General features: G+C 41.2%; 2 long non-coding RNA genes across 2 annotated transcripts; both read right to left on the minus strand.

Annotated features, from left to right (window-relative positions):
* Positions 1 to 4,995: 4,995 nt before the first annotated feature.
* LOC310716537 lies at positions 4,996 to 6,264 on the minus strand. Its single transcript, XR_014530586.1, has 2 exons — positions 5,630 to 6,264; positions 4,996 to 5,401 (listed from the first exon to the last, which is right to left on the minus strand). It is a non-coding gene; the product is annotated as an uncharacterized lncRNA (long non-coding RNA).
* A 9,721-nt stretch (positions 6,265 to 15,985) lies between these two features.
* LOC310716540 lies at positions 15,986 to 25,372 on the minus strand. Its single transcript, XR_014530590.1, has 5 exons — positions 25,229 to 25,372; positions 21,156 to 21,276; positions 20,252 to 20,368; positions 16,283 to 16,399; positions 15,986 to 16,059 (listed from the first exon to the last, which is right to left on the minus strand). It is a non-coding gene; the product is annotated as an uncharacterized lncRNA (long non-coding RNA).
* Between the last annotated feature and the right edge of the window lie 454 nt (positions 25,373 to 25,826).

The raw sequence follows: 25,826 nt of genomic DNA on the forward strand, positions 1-25,826 counted from the left end.
CTGGTTCTGCCTTACTCCTCCACCCTTACTCCTCCTCCAGACACCATGGCTCTGCTTTCAGGAGTTCTGGAGAGAGTTCGCCGGGATGGAGTCCGTATCCTCCTGGTAGCTTCAAGGTGGCTAAGCAAACCATGGTTCGCGGACCTGGTAGCTCTTCTTGAGCACCCTCCATGGGGTGCCATATTTCACCCCCGTCCAGAGCTGTGGAGGCTGTGGCTGTGGCCCGGGCACAGCTCCGAGGTTCTGGTCTCTCCACCGAGGTGGTAGAAATCATTCTCCACTCAAGAGCTCCCTCCATGAGGAGGTCATATGGTGCCAGTTGTGAGCACCACCAGCTGGATTCAGTCCACTGCTAGTTGGTTCAGTGATGGATTTCCTCCAGGGACAGTTCACCATGGAGTTGTGCACCACGCATTACCCGATGGTAATGCGTTTTCTCCATGGCCCCCGGTATGACCTAGAGTGCGGGGGGGAGCTATCACATCTTCTTATGAGTCCTCTTTTTCCCGCTCCCTTCTGGGTCAGAGCTCACTCCACCCAGAGTGTGGCTGTCTTAAAATCTTGGTCCTCTGAAGTTCCCCTCCAAGACATATGTTACGCTGCGGGTTGGGTCACCCCGTTGACCTTTGTGCGGTTCTATAACCTGGACCGCAGTGCCACTCCTGGCCCCTTAGTCCTCCTCTTGCTGTGTTTGACAGAGACACACTAGGCAGGGACTGGTCAGCCTGGCGTGATTGGACACTCGTTCCCAAAGCGTTTCGACGCAGCTCGAGTTCCTGAAAGGGAAAGTCTCTAGATTACGTATGTAACCCTAGTTCCCTGAGAGAACGAGATGCTGCGTTTCTATGCCACAGCTCCGGCGTCCCTGCAGCACTTCCTGCTCTCTTACAGAAGCTGCCGCTGCCTTCACTCGATATGCGTTTTTTACTTTCCGATCGTGACGTCACCCCACCGGTGACGACCAGCGTCCAATTTGTGACTGATTACACACATTATTTCAGAGCGTGAACACTCGGGCGCTTCCCAAAGTGTTTTGACGCAGAGTCTTGTTCCCCTTAGGGAACTAGGGTTACATAAGTAACCTAGAGACGTTCCTCGTCCACCCCTTGTCTTGGGCTGTACCACTATGATCTAAAACTATAAGTACCGGGTAATGCGGTATGGCATCACCAATGCACCAGCAGTGTTTTAGATGTTCATGAATGAAATTTTGCATGACATGCTGAACTCTTTCGTCAATGTTTATATAGATGACATGTTGATCTCCTCAACTGATTGATTTTCCTGCAATCGACCAGGACATTCAACTGCCTAATCATTGACTACCTCCAACCACACCTCACTCAGTGAAGGTGGGTTCTGCCCATTAGAGAATATAATATTTTCATGTACATGTGAAATATTAGGTAGAATGTACAGTGGGGTATATGTAGAACACATGTAGTACACATGAATACAATAGTAGTGCAGATGTATGTAAGGCACAATATGTGTAGAGAATGAGGGGTATAAAAAATACAATATTTACATTGTATGAATAATTGTACAGAAGTTATATACAGTGTTTATACAGTGATCTAACGGTGTAGTGTAGAGTTCAGTAGTGTGATGGTGGATGGAAAAAAGCTAGCCCTGATCCTGCTGGTACTTCTTGATGGAAGGAGGTTAAACAGTTTGTGACTGGGATGTGAAAGTCCTTGATGATGTTGTGAGCTCTGCCCAGACATCTGCTGTGGTCAAGGTCTTCAATGGCAGGTAATAGTGTGCCAGTGATACTTTGGGCAGTTTCGACCACCCTTTGCAGGGCTTTTTACGTTTACACAGTAAACCTCCATATCATACAGTGATGGAGTTGTTAAGGATGCTCTCTATAATGCAGTGGTAGAAACTCGTTAATATCCCTGGTGACAAATGAGCTTCCTTGAGACTCGCAGCCGATGTATTGTTTGCTTAGCTTAGAAGCATGCTTAGCCGGCTCTCGAGGAAGTCAACTATTAATCAAATAAAATTTTATTTGTCATATACACATACATACAGAGTACGACATGCAGTGAAATGCTTTTTACGACTGTCCGGCATGAGGGAATTGGATGGGGAGAAAAATAAACCAAGAAAATAAGGCATGTTTTCAGTACCTTGGTGTTCACATTACATAGGACCTGTCTTGGTCCTGCCACATCAACACCCTGGTGAAAAAGGCCCTGGCAGCGTATTTAACATCTGAGACACTTATGGGACTTTAAGCTACCCTCTCAGGTGCTAAGGTGCTTATACACTTGCACCATTGAGAGCGTCCTGATGGGTAGCATCACTTCGGGAACAGAACCATGCAGGACAGGTGAGCCCTCCAGAGGGTGGTGCGGTCAGCTGAACGTACTATCCACACCGAGCTCCTTGACCTGCAGGACATCTACAGCACGCGGTGCCGGACCAGAGCTAGGAAGATTGTAAAGGACCTCAGCCATTTCAACAATGGACTGTTTTCTTTGTTTTGGGAAGCATTTCCACTCCTTAAAAGCAAACACAGGATCTAGTACTGGACCTCTCTCTCCATTGTCACTCATTTCTGCACAACTTTTTTGCACTAATATAACACCTTGACAGTACCATACTGCACATGAACACTTTAAGGACAATCACTAAATCACTTCAATTTGTACTTCCAATATCTGCCATACTCATTCATGTATATACATATATGTTGATAAATTTTCTATAATTTGTATTTTTTTATTTATCTTCTTTTTCCCTTAAATTCTATTCCTTTTTTATGCTTAAATGTTGGACAGTCATACAAAGCATTTTACTGCATGTTGTACTCTGTATGTATGTGTGTGTGACATAAATTTGATTTGATTTAATTTGATTTTGGTACGATGGTAGCAGACTTGAAGCAGGTGGAAACAGTTGCCTGTGCCAACGACAGATTAAGATGTCCATGAAGACCTCAGCCAGCTGCTCAGTACCTGCTATGGATACATAACCAGGGATGCTGTCAGGGCCAGCAGTTTTTCTTGCATTTACCCTTCCCAGGGTAGCACACACTTCAGATTTGGAGAGTGTAAGTGGCTGTTTACTTGGTAATAGCTATGCTTTGAGCACAGGCTCTATGTTCCTTTTTTTCAAAGTGAGTGTAGAAGACTTTGAGCTCATCAGGGAGCAAGGCAGAGCTGGTTGGAGGTAGCCTGAATTTCTTGCCACATGCGTCGGAGGTCAGATTTGTAGTCTTTGTAGATTCCCCTCCTCAGATTGACTCTGGCAACACTGTAGGCCTCACAGTCTTCAGACCTGAAGGCTGTGTTGCATGCTTTGACGTACCCTCCCGGTTCATCCAGGGCTTCTGATTGTGCAACACTATGATGTTTTGCTCTGTGTATTGGTATCTGATTTGTTGGAATGAACTTTTGGACTTTGAAGAATTCTGGTCTTTTCCCAGGAGCGCTGTAAAATCTTTAACACAGGACGTTACCCACTCCCTTCTGTCGATCTCCCAAGGCTTACGATCTGTGCATAGTTTGCGGTGGAATTCCATCATGTTGTGTGATGTCTTTCTCCATGGCCTCTCATAGGAGGTGAAAAATAAAGTAGCTGCCTGCAAGTTACACACTGACAGTGACGACCTAATCGCCTTGTCCTCTCGGGATAGACCAGAAAATCAGGGAGTCGAGGAAGGCTTCCCGGCATCCTTGGTGACCCCTGCCCTTCATCATGGGCAGCTCTGCCTTAGCTTCAGCTCTGAAAACTTCCCGCCATTCTGCCTGGTTGTATCCATATCAGATTTATTGGACTTTGTTTTTGCCTTCTCTTTATTACTCTGTTTGCCAACGTTTTCAACTTAAAAACTGTGCTGCTGAACTGTGTTATTGCTCTGTATTACTGCAATCCTCTCTCTGTCCTGCATTTGGGTCCCTCCTGCAAGCCCTATTATATATTTACACTTGAACATTGTGAGGAAAGGTCAGCCAAAACAGTTAAAAACAGTTGTTAAGTTGTTTTGATTAACCATTTATACTTTTGCGTTTTATTTCCTGTAGGATAAGGGCAGGTTGCGATGTTGTTTGTCACAGTGAAATCGTTGGTGTGTCATGTGCAAAAAAAAAAAAATGTTGGCACTCACTCATTCATAACTTCCATCTCTTTCATGTACTTTTAGGTAGCTTTATTTATTGTATCACCTACAGTATGTGACTCAGCCCTGCCCTAAAGCCACTTACAGGTTTAGTTGCATATGTATGATACATGTATTGAGCTTTTAAAACTTTCACAATCTCTGTTTAAAGAGCTAAATAAAAATAAACTGTTAAAATACGTTCTCTCATCCCCACACATAGATGTGTTTTCTTTTTGGAATTATATTAAACTGTATTGTTAAAAGACAGTTTATCAGATTTACCTTTTACATGTTTTAGAAGTACGTCTGTCAAGGTGTGGGTGCAATTTTTTTCTCCTCCCAAACAGGAGCCACACCTGATATTCTATTTAAAGTAAGATCTATCAGTTGAACCATAAGCCTTGCTTCACATCGTTTTTGTAAATAAAAAAAATGAAGACTTGTAATTCATGATTAAGAATTACAGCCTTTTGCACAGGCTAAAAAGTAATTAATGTACATATAAATATTACAAAGGATTATAAGGGATCATAAGGTTTATATTTAAACAAATTATTTTTTTGCATGTATGTTTCTCTTAGGACACTAAAGTTCCGTCATCAGAGCTGCTGTGACCCATTTTACACTTATCTCTCAGAATGATCATGCAGACAAATTATAAAAAACAATATTCTACATGCTCCAAATGTTCTTAGCAATGTTCTTAACAATAATATTTAATGATCACAACAATAATAATGTTTTTTTTCTATCCTGTATCTCTGCTTTAATGTCCTGCCTCTCTCACAGAGTGTGTATCAGGAAAGGTTGAATTTGGAAGCTTTATTAGTGACACTATTTTTTTTTTTTTAAAAAGGAAACAAGAAACAATGCTACAATGACTGACTGAAGACCTTTATTAAAACTGTAGAACGATACAGACATAGAAAATATTTAATTTACCACAGAATAATCCAATAGGAAAGAGTAAATCATTGATTCTAACACCACACACGTTTAATAACAATCTGATCTTACTTCAAATAATTAAATAATTAACATAAAGCATTAAAATCAATTAGTTCATTTATCATAAATTCTGATTATTAATTCCAAAATTTCATTCACCTCAAACTCCCACATAATTAATAATAGAAATAAATATTAAATCACTAAAATAGACAGATGTAAAGGTTTAAATAATGCTTATAAAGAAGTAAATCATTGCTTTTAATGTTTGCTTTCAAAGAATGGTTCTGAGGGTCAGGAAATTCAAGAAAGGACATTGTCGTTCCTCTTGGGGCTAAACACCTGGAAATAGCAAAAATTAAGCGCTGGGTGTTAGTGGAAAAAAAGGTTTTTAAAATATTAAATTCACATATAACTCACATATACCACTTATATATTGTATATAGATCTTGAGCACTTTCCAATCAATCTGATTTTTAACAAACAATTAACAAATATGTACTCCTGATTTGATATTCTGGATCAAATCAAAGTGAAATCTGCAAAAACTTGTTTTTCTTTCTTTTTTACCTCTGTTTTTAGTTGACCAGATGAAAAGGCCCCATGGAGATGAAGGCTCTATTTTGGTTGTCCACAGATCTGGTTACAGGGTGGGCTCCAGGGGGGCAAGTCTGTACAAAACACACAAAAGAGACTTTATTTTTGTTTTTTCTTGGTTTACAAACACTTATTTATTTAACAAGTTAATGAATGAATTTATTCACCAGCTTTAAGCTTCTAACTTGTTCATTTTGTTTCTGCTGTAAGCAGTTTTCAATGACTTCTGCTTTTTGCATCAATATAATTTGAATAAGCTGCATCCAGTCAGTCTCACCAGCCACACGGACTTTGTGTATTGGCTCCCCTCTTCCAGTCCTATAGTGTGTGTGTGTGTGTGTGTGTGTGTGTGTGTGTGTGTGTTTGTCTTCTTCTCTTAGTGCTGATGTTGTGCAGTTATTATTAGACTATTCTCACACTGAAGGCTTACTTTACATCCTCACAATACAATAATAACAATCAATTAACTCACCAGTGCACAGTTACTTTCCAGAAGGCAAAGGTGAACCCTGCAGTGGAGGAAAACCTGGGATCCAGCTGCTTCAAAAGACATGTCGAAGGAGAATTGTCCAAATGTGGGTGAACCATTCCGAAGAATACTCACTGTGTTGTCTGTGTTGACAGCTGAAAAATATTTAATTTACTTTCATTCAGAAGAATTATGAATGTATATTGTAAAATTGTCAAAATTGTATATTGTGTGTATATATATATATATATATATATATATATACAGTCCCTGACAAAAGTCTTGTCGCTTGTGTACAAATTGACCTGAAGTGCTGCTGAAATATATTTCTAATCAAGATTCTTTTACAAGAAATGGCTCATTTTAATCCCAACAGCTTTTGTAATAATGTTTCAGTGTAAAACAAAACTGTCAGAAAGTATTCTAATATTCACAGCTTGGTAAAGCCAAAGAGTCAAAGAGTCAATTTTTGCAAAGACATAAGTCTTGTCGTCTTGTCATATGAGCTTCACCTGTGACTAATAATGGATCAATTAGGTCTCAGATGTGTATAAAAAGAACCCCAGTACAATAGACCTTCACATCAACTGCAACTAGACCTCTGCAAACAGGCCTAAGATTCACCCTGAGACTAAAGTTTTGATTATTAAGAGGCTTAAGACCAGATCCACTGCTGATGTGGCAGACACCTTCAATGTGTCTCAGCGTCAAGTACAGAGGATAAAAAAAAGATTTAAAGAGACTGGAGACGTTCTTGACAAGCCCAGGTCAGGCAGACCCCGCAAGACAACTGCTCGAGAGGACCGTTTGTTGGTTTAAAAATACAAGGCCAGCCCATTTTCCACTGCAGCAGAGCTCCACGGGACCTGGTCACCTGAAGTCCCTGTGTCAACCAGAACAGAACCAGAAGCCAAATTCTGCAGCAGGATGGTGCTCCATCGCATACTTCCATCTCCACATCAAAGTTCCTCAAAGCGAAGAAGATCAAGATGCTCCAGGATTGGCCAGCCCAGTCACCAGACATGAACCTCATTGAGCATATGTGGGGTAAGATGAAAGAGGAAGCATGGAATACGAAACCAAAGAATATTGATGAACTCTGGGAGGCATGCAAGACTGCTTTCTTTGCTATTCCTGATGACTTCATCAATAAATAGTATGAATCCTTGCCAAACAACATGGATGCAGTCCTTCAAGCTCATGGAATTCATACAAGTTATTAAATTTGGATCTCACAGCACCACTACTTAATTTGCTGACATTTTTGTATTTGCAGTAAATTTGCAGTAAATTTGTTTTAGCTTTTCATATGAGCTATTTCTAACACCAATTGATTAATTAAAAGTTAGGTTAACAGCAGGTGTTTCTACAAAATAGATAAGCGACAAGACTTTTGTCAGGGACTGTACTACAATAATTGGAGTGAGAGCAGGAACACTTGGAGAACACAGAGCTGAATACAACTCCAACATTGTGCACCTGGAGAATTAAATGTGCTCCTGTTTTCATTTCACACTTTTTCCTACTTTTCTATTCTTCCTACACAAACCTCCAAAAGTATTGGAACAGGAAGTCCAGTTCTCTGGATTTTGCTCGACACTGAAGACATTTGGATTTGAGAGTAAAAGATGAAAATGATATATTCATTCATTCATTCATTCATTTTCTCCCGCTCATCCGTAATCCGGGTTGCGGGGGCAGCAGTCTAAGCAGGCCCCCGCCTTCGACTGCTGCCCAATTCTCACAGCACCGTCCCTTACGGTCCCTCCTACAGGTGGTGAGCCCACGGGAAGGCGGCCCCACGCCACTCCGATGTCACGGACCTTGATATTTCCCTCATAAGGGGAAATGATTATAAAATGATATAATGGATCAGAATTCCAGCTTTAGACATTAACTGTGACTTTAACCATGAGAATTATGGGATGTTACCAGTGTACAGGTGAGGAGATTCCAGCTCTGAAGTTTTGAGGAGGATCCATAGACCCATCACTCTTCATGGAGACAAAGCTGGTTTCTGCTGAGTGTGATCTCTCTATTTTTTTGTTTACTGTTTAAAATGATAGAAATGGACATGAGACAGAATTTCATTGTTTAAAATTTTGAGATGAATTTGTATCGTAAGATATCACAATATTACCGGTACTCAAGCCGGGACACACACACACAAATGCATGTGCGGTAACACACATCTTACCTTGTAACGGTCCTATCACAAATCACTCCTGCTATCACTCTTCTCCACCCACTTCACCCTGCCTGCACTCTTTTCTTCACTTCTCTAACACACTCCCCATTATTCCTCCACCTCTCCAGGCTCTTCTCCACCTGCTCACTACTCTCACCACAAATAACAATATCATCCACAAACATCATAGTCCGCAGAGACTCCTGTCTGAACTCGTCCGTCAACCTGTCCATCACCACTGCAAACAGAAAAGGGCTCAGAGCCGATCCTGGATGCAGTCCAACCTTCACCTTGAACCAGTCTGTCGTTCCTACTGCACACGTCACTGCTGTCACACTGTCCTCATACATGTCCTGCACCACCCTCACATACTTCTCTGACACACCTGACTTCCTTATACAATACCACAACTCCTCTCTCCACCCTGTCGTACGCTTTCTCTAAATCCACAAACACACAATGCAGCTCCTTCTGACCTTCTCTATACTTCTCCATCAACATTCTCAAAGCAATTAATGCATCTGTGGTGCTCTTCCTCGACATGAAACTATACTGCTGATGGTCACCTCTTCTCTCAGCCTGGCTTCCACTACTCTTTCCCATAACTTTACGGTGTGACTGATTAACTTAATTTCCCTGTAGTTACTGCAGGTCTGCACATCTCCCTTATGCTTAAAGATCGGTACCAGCACACTCCTTCTCCATTCGTCAGCCATCCTCTCACCTTCCAAAATCCTGTTAAATAATCTTGTTTAGGTGAGATGGCAGTGGAGTTTTAACATCTCTATGCTTCTACCAGTATGTCATCTGGTCCAACTGACTTTCCACTCTTCATCCTCTTAATCGCTGCTCTCACTTCCTCCTTACTAATCCTATCCACTTCCTGCTCCACACCATCCAACCTTGTCTCTCTCTCATTTTTTTTCGCTCATCAGCTGCTCAAAATACTCCCTCCATTTTCTCAACACACTCTCCTCACATCTTCTTGTACTCCTGCCTACTTTACTTATCACTCTGTAGATCCCAATTCTGTTTCTCCAACCTCTTTCTCCTTATGCTCTCCTGCACTTCCACATTCCACCACCACATCTCTTTCTCTTCCTTTCTATTTCCAGATGTTACACCAAGTACCTTTCTAGCTTCCACCATCTTATTCTTCTTTCAGTCTTCATCTCCAAAACCATCCTACAGACCACCATCCGATGCTGTCTAGCTACACTGTCCCCTGCCAACACCTTACAGTCTCAAATCTTCTTCAGGTTGCATCTCCTACATAGAACATAGTCCACCTGTGTGCACCTTCCTCCACTCTTATACGTCACTCTATAATCCTCCTTCTTCTTAAAAGTGCTACTGTAGAAAAGGAATCTAGAAAATGTATAGGACTAGAAGCTGGACATTTAGACAATGAGATTGTTGGAGTGATGATCTTGGACAGTATTCGCTCTGCAGCACAACTGTATGTGTTGTTATAATATGAAGTTGCACATGGTAGTGAAAAGCTTTTCTCCAACGGTTTTGGACTGAAGAACACAATGTTTTATGTGGGGTCTGTGCATTGTTTATTTATATCTCCAGTTTTTTCTTTATTAATATTTTGATTCATTCCTTGTTGGATATAACATAACATAAAAAAAAAAAAAAAAACTGTAAAACTTTTTTTTTGTCATTAACAAAAAAAAACAAAAAAACATACCCACTCTTGGACAAATATATTCACACGTGACGACACGCAAAAAAAAATCGCTTGTCTTTCAAAGTGCGATCACGTCTTGAGTCGGCACTAAAACAACTCACACCCGGAGTTTTGTACCATCAAGCAACACTAACATTTTCTTCAGGAAATGTCTAGTTATTTATTATCCATCCATCCATCCATCCATCCATCCATCCACTCACTCACTGTTTTCTTGGTGCCCATGTTCTCAATTTTGCTGCGTTGGTACCCGGGATCCTGCACAAGAACTTTGAAGCTGTTGTCCTTCATGCCGGAACGAACAACACCAGGCCGAGGCAAACTGAGACTACAGTCATGGTGTTGAGAACACAAACTACTTTGTTGATAATTAAAATCTTCTCTGGGAGCGTCTGAGGTTTTTCCGTCCTGATGTCCTGCACCCCAGCAGAGTTGGAGCTACACTCTTATCAGACAACATCTCCAGGATGCTGCACACCATATGACTGGTAAGACATCATGTAAATCACAATTATGGTAACATTATACAACAAACCAAATAGCTACAAGTACACAAAGAGCACATCTCCTTCTGAGTCTGGTTCCTCTCAAGGTTTCTTCTCGGGATTTCTTCAGCTAAGAGAGTTTTTCCTTCACCACAGTCACCCCAGGCTTCATCATCATGGATAAACACACATCATTCACTTTAATCCATAAGTTCTGTAAAGCTGTTTTGAGACAATGTCCATTGTGAAAAGCTCTATAGAAATAAACTTCTGTTGTGTTAAATGACAGACATGGAAAATAGTTTACAACGTAGTTACAACGTAACCTTCCTTAGAGAAGAACATTTCATTTGCTTTATTATATTGAACATTTGTGATGCGCCACAGTATTATTGTTGTTATAAATTCATTTGTTTAGTTATTGGTAAGATTTGTGTATTTACTATAGAGTTTTGTGTGGATTTTGTACAACTACTGGAAAACTCACCAATCTGGCAACCCTGTTCCTCATCTGAACATTTAATAATGGCTAAAGTATTAAAGTGCTACTGTCATTTTGGTAACTTAAAACACATCAGACCTAAATATCATACAATCTCCTCTATTTCCTTGCATGAATAAATGTGGAAAACCAAATAAACAATCTTGAATGTAATGATCTATCTTAGACTGCCTACTAGCAGAGGAGGGAAGTGACGGAGTACAAATACTTCATTATTGTACTTCAGTAGATTTTTCTGGTATCAGTTTTTTACTCCACTATTTATTTTTCAGACAACTTTTTACTTTTACTCATTACATTTTTACACAAATATCTGTACTTTTTACTTCTTACATTTTCAAAACCGGCTCTTACTTTAGTTTTAATCCATTGATTTGGTGAATTATAAATTTTTATTTTCACTGCGCGCTGATTTCAGCCGAACAACCGATTTCCTGTCACTGCGCGTCTTTTTCACTCCGCTGGTGTATAAAGTCCTGACCCTCACTCTTTACGAAGATAAGAATCAGCAGGCAGAAGGCAGTAAGAAGTTTGGGGTTAATGTGGATGAGACAGAGGGAGTCAGTGATGAGAACATGACTGAGAACAGACACATTCATGATCATCATCATCTTTTCTCTGCTTGTGCTCTGTATGTGGATCTTCAGCCTGGATACATTCATTAGGTAACAACATGGGCGTAAATCCCCCATCCGAGGGTTGTGCCCCCCCCCAAAAAAATATTTTCTAAAAAATATTGCACTCTCTATTGTAAACAATATATCTATGTATACCTAAATAATTGTGTAATTAAAAAAAACCCTGCAAAAATGCATTTAAAAACAGTCCCCCCCCCCCCCCCTACTCACAGTGGTTTGACCCACTGCCTGCTTTCCCAGTTCATCTCACCTTCTCTACACACACGAGTCAGGTGTGCGTTCATCTCACCTTCTCTACACACACGAGTCAGGTGTGTGTTCATCTCACCTACTCTACGCACACGAGTCAGGTGTGCGTTCGTCTCACCTTCTCTACACACACGAGTCAGGTGTGCGTTCATCTCACCTTCTCTACACACACGAGTCAGGTGTGCGTTCATCTCACCTTCTCTACACACACGAGTCAGGTGTGCGTTCATCTCACCTACTCTACACACACGAGTCAGGTGTGCGTTCGTCTCACCTGCTCTACACACACACGAGTCAGGTGTGCGTTCGTCTCACCTGCTCTACACACACACGAGTCAGGTGTGTGTTCGTCTCACCTGCTCTACACACACGAGTCAGGTGTGCGTTCATCTCACCTGCTCTACACACACACGAGTCAGGTGTGCGTTCATCTCATCTTCTCTACACACACACGAGTCAGGTGTGCGTTCATCTCACCTACTCTACGCACACGAGTCAGGTGTGCGTTCATCTCACCTTCTCTACGCACACGAGTCAGGTGTGCGTTCATCTCATCTTCTCTACGCACACGAGTCAGGTGTGCGTTCATCTCATCTTCTCTACACACACACGAGTCAGGTGTGCGTTCATCTCACCTACTCTACACACACGAGTCAGGTGTGCGTTCATCTCATCTTCTCTACACACACACGAGTCAGGTGTGCGTTCGTCTCATCTTCTCTACACACACACGAGTCAGGTGTGCGTTCGTCTCACCTACTCTACGCACACGAGTCAGGTGTGCGTTCATCTCACCTTCTCTACGCACACGAGTCAGGTGTGCGTTCATCTCACCTACTCTACACACACGAGTCAGGTGTGCGTTCATCTCACCTACTCTACGCACACGAGTCAGGTGTGCGTTCATCTCACCTACTCTACGCACACGAGTCAGGTGTGCGTTCATCTCATCTTCTCTACACACACACGAGTCAGGTGTGCGTTCATCTCATCTTCTCTACACACACACGAGTCAGGTGTGCGTTCATCTCACCTTCTCTACGCACACGAGTCAGGTGTGCGTTCATCTCATCTTCTCTACACACACACGAGTCAGGTGTGCGTTTATCTCACCTACTCTACACACACGAGTCAGGTGTGCGTTCATCTCACCTTCTCTACACACACGAGTCAGGTGTGTGTTCATCTCACCTACTCTACACACACACGAGTCAGGTGTGCGTTCATCTCACCTACTCTACGCACACGAGTCAGGTGTGCGTTCATCTCACCTTCTCTACGCACACGAGTCAGGTGTGCGTTCATCTCATCTTCTCTACACACACACGAGTCAGGTGTGCGTTCATCTCACCTTCTCCACACACACGAGTCAGGTGTGCGTTCATCTCACCTACTCTACGCACACGAGTCAGGTGTGCGTTCATCTCACCTTCTCTACACACACGAGTCAGGTGTGCGTTCATCTCACCTACTCTACACACACGAGTCAGGTGTGCGTTCATCTCACCTACTCTACACACACGAGTCAGGTGTGCGTTCATCTCACCTTCTCTACACACACATGAGTCAGGTGTGTGTCTGCGAGTCAATTAATGTTCAGCTCCATTAACTAGTGTATTTATTCACTTTAAATAAAGCGATTCTCTTTAATGTAGTTATTGAGACTCATTCATAAATTAGTTGTGGCAAAAATGCTGATTAATGATGTAATTTTCCATGAATCTGCTCTATTAGTGATTAAAATATGACTTATGTAGTGAACGTTAGCTTGTGTACAGTAGCTTGTAGCATAGTGCACTGACACTAACACACCAAAGCCGTTTCCCATGCAGTGTTTTATTTGGGACGACTTGGTATAATGTTAATTTAACATTAACACACAATTAGTATATTGTTTATCTGTGCATTTACTAAATGAGCACTGTGCTACATCTGAACTGAACCCACTGTATTTTTATAATCAGTTTCTATTCTGTTCTTAAGTGTCTTCATTAATTTTAAATACAATTTTAAACCTTTTTTTAATTCCTTGTTTTGGTTTGTCATTGAACCTGAGAAAAACTTAAACTTAAAATAATCATAATGACGCCGTCTCCATGCTACAATAATAAAAGCAAAGTGTTTCACTGTGGGGACACTGTGTCTTTATCAGTACAATTTCACTGTATTATTTGTGTGTCCCTTCAAAAATTGCTCATGAGAAATTTTATATTTATTGTCCCCCCTACTGTTAAATTTAATTTATGCCCATGGGTAACAAAATTTATAATTAGTTTTGTATTAATATATATATATATATATATATATATTTGGCTGTTAAAATTATTTTAAACGGCACTAAATGTTATTAACGCGCTATCAATTCAGCATTTCTGTTTTTACCATTTTTATAAAAAAAATTTAAATACATAAATAAATAACAAAATATAAATGAGGCGAAATTAAAACCTTCAGCAAAACATACACTTATTCACGACGTCCCTTCTTTACTTAGATCTAAAATAAATAAATAAACTCCACCAAAAAATATTTTTAATCAGTAAACTTTTGTTCTATCTATCTATCTATCTATCTATCTATCTATCTATCTATCTATCTATCTATCTATCTATCTATCTATCTAAACAGGTAGAAGTAATAACTACTTTTTACTGAAGTACATGTCTGAGACAAAACTTCTTTACTTTCACTTAAGTAAAAAAGTATAATCAGTACTTCAACTTTTCCCTGAGTATTTTAAAACATGAGTATCTGCACTTCTACTTAAGTAATGGATGTGTTTACTTTTGCCACCGCTGCCTACTACACATTTGGTGCAGCAAGTTATATGTTTATAATGTCTGCTGTGATTTACTGCATCACCAAACTGCTACCTTTCACTTCTACAGCTTCTAAACACAACTTCTTCACCTGATTGAACAGTTTTTGTTCCGTAAATTTAAGGATTGTTCCCATCTATATTATATACTATATATCAGGGGTCACCAACCTTTTTGACACAGAGAGCGACTTCTTGGGTAGCGACTAATGTGAAGGGCTACCAGTTTGATAGACAATTCTGAAATAACACATTTGCTCAATTTACCTTTAATTATATATGTAATTATTAATAATTAATGATATTTATCTGTCAAACTCAATTGCACAGGGGGCCAAAACTTAAAGCACACTTTAGGTCAGGGGCCGAACAGGATAAACCAAACAGGATGTTTTTTGAACATAAATATAAATAAAAACAGACAGGAATATTATTCCAGAATAAATAAACTTAAACTTTAAATAACTTAAAATATTTTGCTCTCCATAAAAAAATCTCCAGTCAAACACCAGACGTCTCACAGCTTCATCATTCAGAAACTCTTCCTCAGTAAATAACTGGCTGATGTGATTCTCCTCTGCTTTCACACCAGCTTCACTTTGTGATTTTGCTGTGGTGAAAAACATCTGCTGAAATGTCAGATTCTTCTTTAACTCTTCTACTTTCTGTATCTTCTGCTCTGCATTCAGGTTTTTCAGCTTCTCCTGATGTTTTGTCTCATAGTGGCGTCTTAGATTCAATTCCTTAATTACAGTCACATTCGCTCCACTAATAACACACACGTGTTTAACGCCAGTGTCAGTAAACATCTACTCAGAATCCCATCGGTTTTAAAAAGCTCTGTTTTCAGAATCCACTTTTCTCTTGGCCACTGTGAGGCGCTGTTTCACAATAACTGTACAATAGGGTTAAATACATCAACAGAAGCTCGACTTTATTGACGCTGGAATGTTCCCCTGTCGCCTAGCGTTCGGTAAGGCAGCTGAAGCGCTGCATTATGGGATCTGTAGTTTGTGTTATCAGCGCTTCATATCGCAGGGACATTAAAAACAATAATAATAGATCTATATAAAATCATCTCGCGGGCCGGCTTTGACACTGAGTTTGACACCCCTGATCTATGTGAAAACATTGATTATGTTAATGATTTCTCACAATAATTATCAACAATGATTTAACAAGGTAGGAAACAGCTATTTTTAGAAAAGGCTCGTGGGCGACTCATGTGGTCCATGCGGGCGACCTGGTGCCCACGGGTACCACGTTGGTAACCCCTGTTTTACTGTATATATGTTTGTGGCAGCAGGTGCATGCATGAGCGCCGGGTCACGAGTGGAGGACGGAGGGTGCTGTGCACTCTGTTTCAGTGTCGAGCAACGCCAATCATAAGGAGAAACACAAGAGTTAAAACTAGGCTTTAAAACATCACAAACACAGAAAAAATCTGCCCTCTACACTGACCCAAGACAGGAGATGTGTACATCCTGGCAGCTCCCAACATATTGTACACATATATTCTAAATAACTGCTAATGACTGTGTAGTGCAGCCAATAACTGTGACTTGAATTATGGGATGTTACCTGTGTACAGGTGAGGATATTCCAGTTCTGAAGTTTTGAGGAGGATCCATAGACCCATCACTCTTCATGGAGACACAGCTGGTTTCTGCTGAGTGTGATCTCTCTATCTTTTGTTTACTGTTTAAAATGATAGAAATAAACATGAGACAGAATTTCATTGTTTAAAATTTTTAGATGAATTTGTATCATATCACAATATTACTCACGCCGGGACACACACACACGCGGTAACACACATCTTTCCTTGTACTCACACCGACACACACACACACTCGTGGTAATGCACATCTTTCCTCCACACCAACGCACAACCTGCATACACACCATCAGCTCTGCATACTCTCTCGCGCTCTCTCACTCTCTCTCTCTCTCTCTCTTTCTCTTCTTCTTTCGGCTTCTCCAATTAGGGGGCGCCACAGCGGATCATCCATCTCCATCCCCCCCCTGTCCTCTATATCTGCCTCTTTCAACCCAACTACCTGCATGTCTTCCCTCACCACATCCATAAACCTCCTCCTTGGACTTCCTCTTTTCCTCCTTCCTGGTGTCTCCATCCTCAGCATTCTCCTACTGATATACCCCATGTCCCTCCTCTGCACATGTCCAAACCATCTCAATCTTCCCTCCCTCACCTTGTCTCCAAAACGTCCTACATGTGCTGTCCCTCTAATAAACTCATTTCTAATCCTGTCCATCGTCGTCACTCCCAACGCACATCTCAACATCTTCAGCTCTGCTACCTCCAGCTCCACCTCCTGTCTTTTACTCAATGCCACTGCCTCTAATCCATACAACATCTCAGGTCTCACCACAGTCCTATAAACTTTCCCTTTTACTCTCACAAATACTCTTCTATCACAAATCACTCCTGCTCTCACTCTTCTCCACCCACTCCACCCTGCCTGCACTCTTTTCTTCACTTCTCTAACACACTCTCCATTACTCTGCACTGTTGACCCCAGATACCTGAACTCCTCCACCTTCTCCACCTCTTCTCCCTGCAACCACTCCACTACACTGCCCTCCCTCTCATTCACACACATGTACTCTGTCTTACTCCTACTGACTTTCATTCCCCTTCTCTCCAGCACGTACCTTAACTTCTCCACCTGCTCCCTATTCTCACCACAAATAACAATATCATCCACAAACATCATAGTCCGCAGAGACTCCTGTCTGAACTCATCCGTCAACCTGTCCATCACCACTGCAAACAAAAAAGGGCTCAGAGCCGATCCTGGATGCAGTCCAACCTCCACCATGAACCAGTATGTTGTTCCTACTGCAGACTTCACTGCCGTCACACTGTCCTCATACATGTCCTGCACCACCCTCACATACTTCTCTGACACACCTGACTTCCTCATACAATACCACAACTCCTCTCTTGCCACTCTGTCGTACGCTTTCTCTAAATCCACAAACACACAATGCAGCTCCTTCTGTCCTTCTCTATACTTCTCCATCAACATTCTCAAAGCAATCAATGCATCTGTGGTGCTCTTCCTCGGCATGAAACCATACTGTTGCTCACAGATGGTCACCTCTTCTCTCAGCCTGGCTTCCACTACTCTTTCCCATAACTTCATGGTGTGACTGATCAACTTAATTCCCCTGTTGTTACTGCAGGTCTGCACATCTCCCTTATGCTTAAAGATCGGTACCAGTACACTTCTTCTCCATTCCTCAGGCATCTTCTCACCTTCCAAAATCCTGTTAAACAATCTGGTTAAAAACTCCACTGCATCTCTCCTAAACATCTCCATGCTTCTACCGGTATGTCATCTGGTCCTACTGACTTTCCACTCTTCATCCTCTTAATCGCTACTCTTACTTCCTCCTTACTAATCCTATTCACTTAGTGCTTCACCAACTCCACACCATCCAACCTTCTCTCTTTTATTTTCCTCGTTCATCAGCTGCTCAAAATACTCCCTCCATCTTCTCAACACACTCTCCTCACAGAGGTCACTCCAAGTACCTTTCTAGCTGTCTCCCTTATCACTTCTGCAGTAGCTGCCCAAATATCCAGCACCTCTTCACCACCACTGAGCCAATGTCTGACCTCTTTCCTGAATCTTACACTACAGTCTTCCACCTTCAGTTTCCACCATCTTATTATTCTTTTAGTCCTCACTCTCCTCTTCTTCTTCACCTCCAAAACCATCCTACAGACCACCATCCGATGCTGTCTAGCTACACTGTCCCCCGCCAACACCGTACAGTCTACAATCTCCTTCAGGTTGCGTCTCCTACAAAGAACATAGTCCACCTGTTAGCACCTTCTTCCACTCTTATACGTCACCCTATGATCCTCCTTCTTCTTAAAATACGTATTCACTACTGCCATTTCCATCCTTTTAGCAAAATCTACCACCATCTGCCCTTCCACATTCCTCTCCTTAAAACCATACCTACCCATCACCTCCTCATCACCTCTGTTCCCTTCACCTACATGACCATTGAAATCTGTCCATTTCACAACCCACTTGTGGAGCATAGGCACTGATGACATTTATCATCATCCCTTTAACTTCCAGCTCACGATCATCACCCTATCAGAAACTCTCTTCACCTCCACTACACTCTTACTGTACTCTTCCTTCAGAATCCCCCCTACACCATTCCTCTTTCCATCCACACCATGATAAAACAGTTTAAACCCACCTCCAATGTTCCTGCTCTTACTCCCTTTCCACTTGGTCTCCTGAACACACAACACATCTACCTTTCTCCTCTCCATCATATCAGCTCCCTCTCTCCCTTTACCAGTCATAGTACCAACATTTAAAGTACCAACCCGAACCTCTACTCTCCTACACTGCTCCTTTCCCTGCTGTCTCTGTAGACGTCTTCCTCCTCTCCTTAGTCTAAGTGATATAACACTTTTAGTATACTACAGTAATCTGTTAATTTCATTAATTACAGTACTTAATTTGGCAAAACAGAGCAATTGACACTACTGCAATGTATAAACTTTACAGTACAGTGGAACCTTGGGTTCTGAACGCCCCGGCATACGTATAATTCAGGTTACAAATCGCAGTTCGTCAAAATTTTTGCCACTGGTTACGAACAAAATTTCGGGATAAGAACATACGAACGTCGTGCGCCAAAAAATTGTAGGCAAGTTGGTTCTTTTCGTATCCCCTCCCACGCAGCTCGTTGCATCAGTTAGCGTCCTGTGTACCTAGCGAGAACATTGTCTCAGCGTTCGTGTTAACACTGTGTCTTTATTTCGTTAATATTTATTAATATTCGTAAGTGAACAGTATCGTATACAAATTAAGTGATGACAATGATTCGGGTGACAGTCTGCCTGATATCATAATGGAAGGAGATTCTCCTTCCAAACAATAACTCTCCCTCCTCCCCCTTCTACGAACGTCGTCTCCATCATGCCAGCAGCGAGTCTTCTCTAAGGTAAAGTACCCAGTAAAGATAATGTTTTCCTTCATTATATGTTTTTATATGGTATGATTTCAATATAACATGTTAAAAGTAAATAATATTAGTGAATATTTGCTTTATATTTTTGGTTGTCCAGAACGAATTACCGAAGTTTCTGTTAATTCTCATGGGGAAATTCGTTTCAGGATACAAACTTTTCAGGTTACGGGTAAAGTCCTGGAACGAATTAAATTCTTAACCCGAGGTTTCACTGTATATATGTTTGTGGCAGCAGGTGCATGCATGAGCGCCGGGTCACGAGTGGAGGACGGAGGGTGCTGTGCACTCTGTTTCAGTGTCGAGCAACGCCAATCATAAGGAGAAACACAAGAGTTAAAACTAGGCTTTAAAACACCACAAATACAGAAAAAAATCTGCCCTCTACACTGACCCAAGACAGGAGATGTGTACATCCTGGCAGCTCCCAACATATTGTACACATATATTCTAAATAACTGCTAATGACTGTGTAGTGCAGCCAATAACTGTAACTTTAACTTGAGAATTATAGGATGTTACCTGTGTACAGGTGAGGGGTTTTCATTTCTGAAGTTGTAAGGATGATCCATAGACCAATCACTCTTCATGGAGACACAGCTGGGTTCTGCTGAGTGTGATCTCCTGCTCTTTCTGTTACTGTTTAAAATGATAGAAATGGACATGAGACAGAATTTCATTGTTTCTAAGATTTGTAGACAAATTTGTATAATAAGTTATATTCACAATATTTCTGTTTAAAATTCATTATAATCTTTCTCACTTCTTACACACTAGGAATAGTAGCATACAGAACACAGATTGTGAACAGGGAACAAACACCCCTGCAGTATAAAACTTTCTTTCGGCTTCTCCCATTAGGGGGCGCCACAGCGGATCATCCGCATGTTTGATTGGGCACATGTTTTTACGCTGGATGCCCTTCCTAACGCAACCCTCCCCATTTATCCGGGCTTGGAACCGGCACTAAGGCTTGTGCAACCCTAATGGCTGGGGATCGAACCCGGGCCGCAGCATTGAGAGCGCCGCATCCTAACCACTAGACCACCAGGGAACAAACAACCCTGCAGTATAGTTCCTTTAAAAATCCACAATCTTGCTTCTTTTAAACTGACATACAACAAAATGCTAATAGTAGCAGATCTCCATAGTGCTGCTTATACACACATGCTACCATGCCTGGAATAGGCTAAGAGCAGGAACAAACAGGTCTTCACAAAGAGACACTGGAAACATGGAGTATAAATACAAAAACTAATCAAAAGGCAAAAAATAAACAGTTGTGGGACATTATTTCATCAACCACTTTTTCAAGAGAGTGCTAAAGATTTATTCTTACCATAAATATAAGTTATTATTTCTATAGAAACTCCATAATGCAGATATGAACAGTTCATTAGTAAAACACTAGAACATGGCAGGTTACCAGTCTTTTAAGGGTGAGGTCACATGATCTGTGCCCTGATCAGGGATCTCCATTTTTCAATGCTCGTGTACACGCAGAGTTCTGAAGATGCCGATCTCTTCTGCTGGAATCATTCACACTCCTAGAAAACACAAAAACAACATGCAGTTAAAACTGGGGGAAAATCTTCCTCTAAAGCCCCATTAGAGGTGAAATCCCTAGACATATAATACACAGACGCCTCATTGGCCGCTTTGGTCTATTGCTGCGATACGCCAAAGCCCTGATAAACGTGGAGGGTTTTGTTATGAAGGACAATCAGCGTATAACATATGCCAAATCGAATATGCGGATCACGAATCAGAATTTCATACCGGATCGGTCGAGGCCAGAGTTACCAAGGTATCGTTAGCCGACAGGGTACCAGTGGAAATTGGGCTACTGTTGGCTGAAGGAGGAGAAGGAGAGGAGGAAGACGTCTACGTGAAGTGAAGTGGTTCAGGTTGGTACTTTAAATGTTGGTACTATGACTGGTAAAGGGAGAGAGTAAGCTGATATGATGGAGAGGAGAAAGGTAGATATGTTGCGTTTTCAGGAGACCAAGTGTAAAGGGAGTAAGGCCAGGAACATTGGAGGTGGATTTAAACTGTTCTATCATGGTGTGGATGGAAAGATGCAACCTGAAGGAGATTTGAGACTGTAAAGTGTTGGCAGGGGACAGTGTAGCCAGACGGCATCAGATGGTGGTCTGTAGGATGGTTTTCCAGGCGAAGAAGAAGAGGAGGAGAGTGAGGACTGAAAGAAGAATAAGATGGAAACCGAAGGAGGAAAAGTGATGAGAAAAGTAGGCAAGAGTACAAGGAGATGCGGCAGCAGGTAAAGAGAGATGAGGCGAAAGCATGGTTCATGGTGTGACTGATCAACTTTAATCCCCTGTAGTTAATCAGTCACACCATGAAGTTATGGGAAAGAGTAGTGGAAGCCAGGCTGAGAGAAGAGGTGACCATCTGTGATCAACAGTATGGTTTCATGGCGAGGAAGAGCACTACAGAGGCCATATTTGCTTTAAGAATGTTAATGGAGAAGTATAGAGAAGGACAGAAGGAGCTGCATTGTGTGTTTGTGGATTTAGAGAAAACATTTGACAGGGTGGAGAGAGGAGTTGTGGTATTGTATGAGGAAGTCTGGTGTGTCAGAGAAGAATGTAAGGGTGATGCAGGACATGTATGAGGACAGTGTGACAGCAGTGAAGTGTGCAGTAGGAACGACAGACTGGTTTAAGGTGGAGGTTGGACTGCATCAAGGATCGGCTCTGAGCCGTTTCCTGTTTGCAGTGGTGATGAACAGGTTGACGGACGAGGTCAGACGGGAGTCTCTGTGGACGATGATGTTTGTGGATGATATTGTTATTTGTGGTGAGAGTATTGAGCAGGTGGAGAAGTGGAGGTACGTGCTGGAGAGAAGGGGAATGAAAGTCAGTAAGAGTAAGACAGAGTACATGTATATGAATGATAGGGAGGGCAGTGTAGTGGAGTGGTGTGGCGACCCCTAATGGGAGAAGCCGAAAGAAGAAGAAGAAGAAGAAGAAGAAGAAGAAGAAGAAGAAGAATTGCATACTTGCTGCATGTGTAGTTGTGGATTTAGTGAAGGGGCTGTGGGTGTTAGGGAAAATAATTACAATAAGTACAGCACTTGTGGATGGTCCCTTTAACAGTGCATAAAAAAGAAAAAGATATTTTGTGGAACATTTCAGAGTTGTTGAACCTGTGGAGTATATAATTGATGCAAAGGCAAAAAGGAGTTCTCAGTATGTTCCAATTCTAAAATCATTGTCTCAATTACTTAACAACAAGAATAATGACGAAGAAGCTGTTGAAAGTAAATGAACTGAAATTTCCAAATGTGAAGTGACACTTCAGTATAAATCTTTCTAGAATAGTTTATACTTTAAAGAGAGCAGTTTCTTGAATACACATGAATCTAGACCAGGGGTGGCCAACCCGCGGCTCGCGAGCCACATGCGGCTCTTTAGCTGGTTCTCTTACGTTCATATCGAAGTTTGTGTTTGTTTGTTTTTCAATGTGCGTGTTCGCTTCGCTTGAGTTCAATACAGTATTTTTAAGACTTAAATGAGCTTAGCCCCTACTGGGAAACTTTGCGGTATATCAGACCTGGGCAAACTACGGCCCGCGGGCCACATCCAGCCCTTTGTACGTCCCTGTCCGGCCTGCAAAGACACAATTGTAATGACGCAATAAAAAGCGCAGCAGCACACGGTTATCTGGATAAGAGCAACATGTCTGCGGTGTGAGGAGAGCGATTTGCAAAACATGCAATGCTAAAATTTCAAGAGGGGGTGTATCTGCAAAGAGTTTCTCCAAGTCGGGTTTAATTTATCACTCGAAATCCAAACATCCCGATTGCCTTCTAAATATGAGAAATACGCGGTGCAGAAAAGTAGTCAATCCGAGCATGCGCACTCCGTCTGTAGAGGACGTTATTGAAAAGGCAGGAAAGTTTTCCAGTGATGGTGCCAAGGCAAAAGGCATAAAACACAAAAAATGATGGATTTCATTGCCTTTTGAATTGAATTTTCATTTCCCTAAAATCCCTAAAATATTATCGTTGGTGTGGCCCTCTGACACAATTCAGGTTTCTCATGTGGCCCCTTGTAAAAAATTAATTGCCCACCCCTGGGCAATTTAGTGACTTTCATATTATTGGACTTAGTTAAACTAAGAGTTTGTGTGAGACAGTGCACACAATGTTCATTGTTGAAAATGACTGTTCTGTGGTCTTAGAACTGTAGGAGTCAATTTCTGTTATTATGTTGGTGTGTGACATTGACAATAAATAAATTGTTGGCTGAGCAGAGGTGTGTGTGTGTGTGTGTGTGTGCGTGTGTGTGTGTGTGTGTGTGTGTGTGTGTGTGTGTGTGTGCGTGCGCGGTAACACAGTAAAAAATGTGGCTCTTGGTCTCTGACTGGTTGGCCATCCCTGATCTAGACTTTAAGTCTTTAATTTTGTATGTTGATGATCCACTATTAACCTCCAGAAAAAAAACATAACATTTATTTGGCAGTGTTTTGTCAAGCAGTTGATGTCAAAACACGCAGCTATTCAGCGGTAGTTGAACCATTGCTGAAAGATCTTGTATACTTCGAATCAGAAGGAATTTTTGTTCCAAGTCTTGGCAGAAATGTAAAAGGTACCATACAGTGTGTGTTAGCATACGATTTAGCTGCACATTCAATTGGGGGATTTGTGGAAAATGTTTCAGGGCAGTACCCATGCAGATTTTGTCTTGGCCTGTGCTCAGATTATTAGTTGAAGGAGGTACAGGCAGGTGACTATAACTCAAGGACTAAACACGAAAACTCACTTCATGTTCAAACTGTGCAGAATGACCAAAGTACAGTAAAACCCTGTTGTACGAGCAACTAATAGTACGAGCAAACGGAGATACGAGCAACCTCGCTCGCACCTTTACTCTGTTTCACGAGCAAATTTCTAAGGCACGAGCAAACCCACGCTGCCGGTTCCCTGTTTTCGGCCGAGGGTCGCATCAGTCGCTTAGCTTATGTTTTATCAGCAAAAACATAACTTTTTTAGTTTTATATTTTTATTTCACTAGAAATCTTGAAAAATGTCTCCCAAGAAAATCAGTGATAGTGCTGTGAAAACGAAAGTAAATAGAATTACCATGAAAACCAAGAAGGTTACAAGCGTTGTGTGCGTCTCACACTCACAATCAACCACTACCACATGAGTAAGTGTTCAATTATGTTTACATTACGGTGATTTGCGGTGTATTTGTGTGTTAAAATAGGCTTCAAACTTTTAAGTGCAGAAATAAGCGATCGAATGAGATCTCGGAATGGATTAATTTACTTTTACATTCATTCTTATGGGGAAAATCAGTTCGAACGTACGAGCAAAATGGACCTACAAACAATTTTCAAGAATGAATTATGCTCGTACAACGGGGTTTTACTGTAGTTCCCATTGCTTTGGTGTCAAAAAACATTGTGCTGACTTAGTAATTTAGTAATTTTAGTAATTCAGTAACTTTCGTGTCTTGAAACACGACCCACCATATTTAAAGCATGATATTTTTGAGGATGTTGTTCCTCTTGAAATAGCCTTAAGCTTCAAAGTGTTCATTCAGGAAAAAATAGTTGACTTTGTCTGTGGTCAGTGATTAAAAAATAAACATTAAACATTGTTTTTACTGATAAATTCTGCCATGAAGCGAAGGTCCGAGAAGTGAACACCGTCCGTGTGGAAACAGAGCAAAAATAATCAAAGTTCCGCAAATTGATTTATATAGATTTCAACATCACAGTTACTATAAATATATAGGTGTATTTTAAAAGGTTGAATAATTAAGTTAATGAAAGAAAATATTTATTTGTTTATAAATATATCATTTATTTTAATGAAATAAAATGTGACGCTGCACATCAATGCTACTGCAATATCTTATTCTACCACTTTATTAGAATTACACCTGAACTGTACAAAAGTTCATTATAGTAAATAGAATCATCTATCTATCTATCTATCTATCTATCTATCTATCTATCTATCTATCTATCTATCTATCTGTATGATGTATTGTATATTACAGGAATGATCCTGTGTTTAAACCAATATCCACATTTGTGTCTGGAGCTGCTGTTAACTTATTAT

Source organism: Silurus aristotelis (genome assembly GCF_946808225.1).
Source record: "Silurus aristotelis genome assembly, chromosome: 21".
NCBI lineage: Eukaryota > Metazoa > Chordata > Actinopteri > Siluriformes > Siluridae > Silurus > Silurus aristotelis.